This window comes from Suncus etruscus, chromosome 2 (assembly GCF_024139225.1).
Source record: "Suncus etruscus isolate mSunEtr1 chromosome 2, mSunEtr1.pri.cur, whole genome shotgun sequence".
NCBI lineage: Eukaryota > Metazoa > Chordata > Mammalia > Eulipotyphla > Soricidae > Suncus > Suncus etruscus.
In genome coordinates this window covers 113,735,487-113,742,426 of record NC_064849.1, presented here as the reverse complement: position 1 = coordinate 113,742,426, position 6,940 = coordinate 113,735,487, and positions in this window count along the sequence as shown.

Here is a 6,940-nt window from a genome sequence, read left to right as displayed (position 1 = left end):
GGTCAAAATCAAGAGCCTGCATCCAGGGACCGGTGGATAGAAGTGGGGGGAGAGAGGTACTGCAGCTCCCCGCTCCCGCAAAGGCACAGGGGTTGGTGGAGGAGTCCAGGAGAAAGGATTTCAGGATTATCCTAAAGACACACTGTTTCTGCTAAACAGGAGGACCGCTACCCCCAGAACCCGCTTCTTCACCCGCCAAAGCCCCTCGCCTCCTGCCGTGGCGCGGAAGAGTGGGCGCAGGGCCCAGCGCTGGCCCGCCACGGCTCGCGGCAAAAGTTGGCGCTCGGCTCTGCGCCTCGGTGGGCGGAGTCGGAGATCGGGGAGCGGGAAGGCGCGGGCTGGGGCGCGGGGAGAGTCGGCGGGGATGCCCTCCCGCCTCTGACTTCGCCCGCCGCCCAGCGCTGGGATGCCGCACGGTGATTCCCGCGCTCGCTGCCGCCCTGCGGGCCTTTAAAAACGGTTCCCGGGGGAGCGCTCGGCCGGAGTGGTGGCAAAGGGAGGCGCGAGTGGAATGGGATGGATGGTTACGGCACTCTCGAGGTTTGGCCGCTGGGCCTCGCAACTGCTCTAGATTCGGGGAAATCGCCGCCCTCGAAGAAGAGGCCCGACGAAGCAGCAAGTGGCCCCGAGTCCCGGCGGGCTGGAGTGGAAGCTGGAACGCCCCACCCCGCCGCTCAGGGTCCGCGGCGAGGAACTGATGCTGTGGGTAAGGACCCAGAGGCAGGAGAGAACCAGAATCCTCATCCTAAGATGATGTATAAACGTTTGGGGGGGTCACACCTGGCGATGCTCAGGAAACCTTGTGGGATAGTTGGGGATCGAACCCGGGCCAGACGAGTGCAAGGCAAGCGTCCTACCTGCTGTTCTATCGCTTAGGTCTCCTGATCCCAACTGAGCTGTCATTTAGTTATGGTCTGGAGGTGACAGGCTGCTTTTCCCTTCCTTCCTTCCTTCCTTCCTTCCTTCCTTCCTTCCTTCCTTCCTTCCTTCCTTCCTTCCTTCCTTCCTTCCTTCCTTCCTTCCTTCCTTCCTTCCTTCTTTCTTTCTTTCTTTCTTCCTTTCCTTTCCTTTCCTTCCTTCCCTTCCTTCCTTCCTTCCTTCCTTCCTTCCTTCCTTCCTTCCTTCCTTCCTTCCTTTCTCTCTTTCTTTCTTTCTTTCTTTCTTTCTTTCTTTCTTTCTTTCTTTCTTTCTTTCTTTCTTTCTTTCTTTCTTTCTTTCTTTCTTTCTCTCTTTTTCTTTCTTTCTCTCTTTTTCTTTCTTTCTTTCTTTCTCTCTCCTTTCTTTCTTTCTCTCTTTCTCTCTCTCTTTCTCTCTTCTCTCTCTCTCTCTCTCTCTCTCTCTCTCTCTCTCTCTCTTTCTTTCTCTTCTTTCTTTCTTTCTTTCTTTCTTTCTTTCTTTCTTTCTTTCTTTCTTTCTTTCTTTCTTTCTTTCTTTCTTTCTTTCTTTCTTTTCTTTCTATCTCTTTCTTTCTTTCTTTCTTTTCTTTCTTTCTTTCTTTCTTTCTTTCTTTCTTTCTTTCTTTCTTTCTTTCTTTTCTTTCTTTTCTTTCTTTCTTTCTTTCTTTCTTTCTTTCTTTCTTTCTTTCTTTCTTTCTTCTTTCTCTCTCTCTTTTTCTCTCTCTCTTTTCCTCCCTCCCTCCCTCCCTCCCTCCCTCCCTCCCTCCCTCCCTCCCTCCCTCCCTCCTTCCTTCCTTCCTTCCTTCCTTCCTTCCTTCCTTCCTTCCTTCCTTCCTTCCTTCCTTCCTTCCTTCCTTCCTTCCTTCCTTCCTTCCTTCCTTCCTTCCTTCTCTTTTTTAAGAGTGAATGGTTTTGACGAGTTACGGTTTTAGAAACACCCACACCTAACGCTCTAATCTCCCTACATATTTTCCTCTCTCAAAACGCTGCCTGTATTTTCAAAGGAGAACGTCATGCAGATGCTCGCCAGAAACTTCAAGAAAAGGCAGGGCTCTCCCAAGGTGAGTGCCCAACGCTCGCTCGTTCTGAGTTCTCTGTCTTCGTCTCAGCCTGAACAGATGATTACTGCTCGCAGAAAAAAATTGTCTTATATATGGACAGGTTTGAAAACGCCAACATTCAAAAAATCAGTCTCATCACCAACGACGCTTGATCATATACGGAAACAAGCCTAAGAGATTGACTATCGCTCACACACGCAGGAATCGTTGTTTTCCAGATTTTGCTTCAAGTGTGCCAAGCTTGGAGGTGTCAGGCAGGCAGTGCACCACTAGCTGGCTGTTGTGGCTTCATTGGACAGCCGCTGGTTGCACTCCCTTCTGATGCAGCCGCAAACTGGACGCCCAGCCCAAGGCGTGGAAATGGTGCCATCTTGTGGACCGTCTAGTTAGCAGTTTAAAAGATTTCTCCTGGCAAGTTCAAAGCCTTTTGCTTCTCTTGCAATGGGAGTAAAAAGGAAGCAAATCCAAATGATTCTTAGTTCCCTCCACATAAACCGTCCTCATTGCCACCATTCACATTCTTCACCGCTGCATGGAGATACAACTCACCATTCTTTAACTGATCCTAGTCAGTTAATTTCACAGGGTTTTCTATATTTAAATTTTTCTTTTTTCTATTTTTTCTTTTTCTTTTGTTTTGGGGCCATACCCGGTGGCACTCGCGTTACTTCTGGCTCTTCGTTTAGAAATCGCTCCTGGCAGACTCAAGGAACGATACGGGATGCAGGGAATCGAATCACTATTCATCCTGGGTTGGCTGCATGCAAGACAAGCGCCCTACCGCTGTGCTATTGCTCTGGTCCCACTTTGGAGACTTTTGAGTTCTCTAAATCATTTTTTGTTGTTTGGTTTTGGGGCACAATGGGTGGTGCTTGGGCCTTACTCCTGGCTCAGAACTTGGGGATTAGTCCTGGAAGGGCTCAGAGAACCTTATGCAGTGTTGGAGATTAAACTAGAAAAGCCCTGTGCCAGGCAAGTCTTACCTGCAGTACTTATTACTCATCCCTAAATAATTACCCTCCTGAGAACAGCCTCAGTTTTGACTTATGCCCATCTTATGTATTACATTGGCACTTAGCTATTTTACTCCTTTGTACAGACAGACAACTTGCCCTATGGCCAACAAATTATTGGAGAAATTGGTTGTTAATTCATTTGCACTGCAGTAATATTTTCATACCTAAACCTTTTCTGTGAAAAGCATGGCAGAAAATTATTCTAAACATTTTTATTTTGAAATAAAAAGTTTAACAAAATTTTTATTGGATGAACTTACATAGAAAGATATGAAGGGAGAAATGAGAGGAAGCACATGTTCAAGACAGTGGAAAAACAGTCAGAAACAAGTGTTTTCAAAGGAGTACACGGGGTTGAAGAACAAGCCTCTTAATGATGTTTTTGACTTATATTTAATATTAAGTGAAATACTGGTTTTATAATAATACGTTTGGTTTGATTTAATGTGACTTTAAGAGTAAAGTTCTGTTGTGTTCTACAAATTCAGCCTCAGTGACTCCATGGATCATGCAAAGCAGCAGTAACTTGAATCAGGTAGGCAGTGTATTGTTAGCTGGCTGCTTCGGATGGATTCAGCAGCCACAACTACCCTGCCACTTGCTTCTGAGTAAATTCTTCTGGCTCACATAATACATTGTTTTCCTGTGTGTGATGAGTTGGCAGTGTATTGTTAGCTGGTTAGATATGTGAATGGCACCAGCTGACATACAACTGCTTGCTTATTGCATATGCAATGAACATCGGAGTAGAATCTATTAATGATAATGCATGTAAGCTTTGTTAGGACTACGGTACTTTTTATCATAATCTTAGTATTATAATTAAGTTTTTGTATAATGGACAATTATATAATGGTAAATCACTAGAATAATTTTTAAAATTGTAGGTGATATTTTAGAGTATTTAATTTGAAGAAACTTTATTGTGAAATTTTTAATATAAAATTTTACATATATTAACAATTTTGAATGGAAAGCATAAAATGTCTCCTCCATTCAACTACATCTTTAATGGTCTTTCTGGATAATCTTTTCTTTAAAAAATTTTTGCTTGGGGTCAAATCTGGAAGTGCTCAGCAGGGCTTATTTTCTGTTGTTGTTGTTGTTGTTTTTGGGCCACACCAGGTGGTGTTCAGGGATTCCTCCTGGCTCTGCACTCAGGAATCACTCTCACTCTTGACAAGCTGGGAGGATCATCTGGTATGCCAGAGATTGAACCCTGCTTAGCCTGGGTCAGCTCTGTGCAAGGCAAAGGCCTTACTTGCCCTACCCTCTGTAAGATTGCTCAGGCCCCAGGGCTTATTCTTGATTCTGTGCTTGGGGATTCTCCTAGCAGGGGTTGGGGGCCATATGTAATACCAGGGTTTGAATTTGGGTAGGCTGCATGTAAACAAAAGCTTTACCTGCTGCACTAACTCTCTGGCCCAATCATTTACTTGGGAGGGGTCATTTTTGGGGCTCCAACCAGGAGTTACTCTTGCCACTGTCTGCACTCAGAAATCATTCCTGGCAGTGATCATGGGATTATATGGGATGCTGGGATTTAACGTGGGTCTGCTTTGTGCATGGCAAGTACCTTCACACCTTTCTGGCCCCAATCAGTATCTTAATATGATATTATAGCAGTTCTCTCTTGCTCTCTCTCTCTAATCATCAATGTATTAAAGGGAGAAATAAGGTGGCTTTCCAGATAAGTCAGTCACTTGAAAAATGTTTTCACTTTAAATATTTAAAAAAATTTGAACAATTTCTTTTGGGATAGATAAGTTGAAATTGGAATATTGATTTCAATTCATTTCCTGTAAATATACAACACTTGGAAAGAAACACAAGATCTAGTTTGTGAAATGAAAGAGTGGAACATGCAATATGATTTAAACGTTTTCTCACTCTCTTGGAAGTCATCATTCTGACCTGTGGGGCAATATTAGATCTGTATTGGGGTTCATATCTACATAGAGCATGTCCATCTGGGCATTTACAGCACAGAAATTCTCATAGAACTGACTGGACATCTGATCTTTTGGTTGCATCCTAAGTGAGACATGCTATCTCACGCTACACTATATTTGATGTTATTGATAAAAATTATTTTTTAAATGTTAAATTTTAGAGCCATACATTAAATATATCTTTAATTTGAGTCATGCATTTTCACACTTTTCAGATGTAATTCCTCTATTGTTGCTTAACATCAATCCACTTCAGGATCTTTGTGTTTAAAGTATCCCTTCCATTTATTTTTATTTAAAAAAAATATTTTAAGGTTAAATTTCAACACAATCTCTTCCATTTGAAGTCACTGACATGTTTATAAAAATAAAATGACAAAGTTTAGAAAGCTTGGCTTTTGTGTTTTATTTTTAAGTTAAGAAATGGGGGGACACACACCTAGGGTAACCAACCATATGTGGTGCCAGGATTTAAGGCAGGGTTGCAGCACTTCTAGCTGCAGGCTAGGTAGGCAAGCGCCTTAAGTTTTGCATTATTCAGGTACATAATACATATCTGAAAATGTTCTTTAGTTCTGTAGTGAGGTTAGAGAGTGGGAATAAATGAAAGGAAAGATCAACATCAGGAGGAACATGGATGTGTAAATTTCCATATAAATGAGAGAAAAAAAAAAGGGCCAGTGAGATAGTGCAGAGGTTAAGATACTGGACTTTACTCAAGTTTGATCCCTACCACATTTTGTTCTTGGAAAACAGCCAGTGGTAAGGTATAAGCACTGCTGGGTGTAGCAACCAAGCTAAAAAATATTAAAAAAAAAAAAAAAGAAAAAGATGATGTTGGAAAAAAGGAGAAAGGTTCTTGTACTTTGGGGGCTCTTTTTCACCCCAGGTGTTTTCTTGCAGGAAAGCTAATGCTGTTCACTGGTGCTGGGGATGTAATGCTTTCTGTCCCTATCCTGAGGCTTCCTAAATTTTCACTACTCTTTATATTTACCTACAAGCGAATGAATCATGCTGCAGGATTTGGAACTTGGTATGAAGCTCAGCTCGAGAAGAAGGAAAAAGAATGGGAAAAGTATAAGATTTCTAGGTTGAAGACTTATTAGAGTTCTATATCATGGGGAAGATAACAAACTTAGGATAAATGTAAATGGGACATATCCATGTCAGGTCTTCGCAGACATATTTTTCTTTAAAAGGAACACATGAGGATGGAAAGTACTGGGGGTAAGACATAGACATAAGGGAAGGCCACCAATCCGTGTTTGTTTGCAGGTACACATGTTCCCCTGAGAGAAACCAGCACTATCAAAATGGAAGAAAAACCACTATGAATTAACATGCTTGTGCAACCTTATTTTTTTATAGCTCACAAGTCTTTCAAAATACTACCCTTGTGTGTGTGTGTGTGTGTGTGTGTATATACACACACATATATATAAATATTCTTTAAAATAAAATTCTTTTTGAGGGGGTATAGATTGGGTCACACCCAGATCACTTCTATTTCTGAGCTCAGGGATCACTCCTTCCTTTGCTTGGGTAGTGCTGGGGATTGAATCATCAGGGCCACATGTAAGACAAGTACCTTAACTCCTATACTAGCATTCCTGTCCTCCTCTTATTGGAGTTATTTTTTTACTTGAGATTTCTAGGGGTAATCTGATTAGAGAATTAGATTTTAATGTACTAGGAAGTGCTGGCAGCTGAACTTAAAATTCAGTAACTGCCTCTGTGCTTATATTTTTATGTAACCTGACAGTATACAACAAAAATAAAGATATATATTGGTTACTTTTAGATTTTTCTTTCTGAAGATTCTTAAGATTTCCAGGAAGTTTGAGCTTTAAAATGTTCGGTTATGCTAGAGTTTGTGAAAATTGATAAATTCTCAAAAAAATTTGCAAACTAGTTAAAATGTTGGTCATGTGGAAGTTTTTTAAACATGAAAATTGGCAACTGCTGCAAATTGGGACTCCTATTGAAGTGCATTAAATATACTACCACTTTAATTA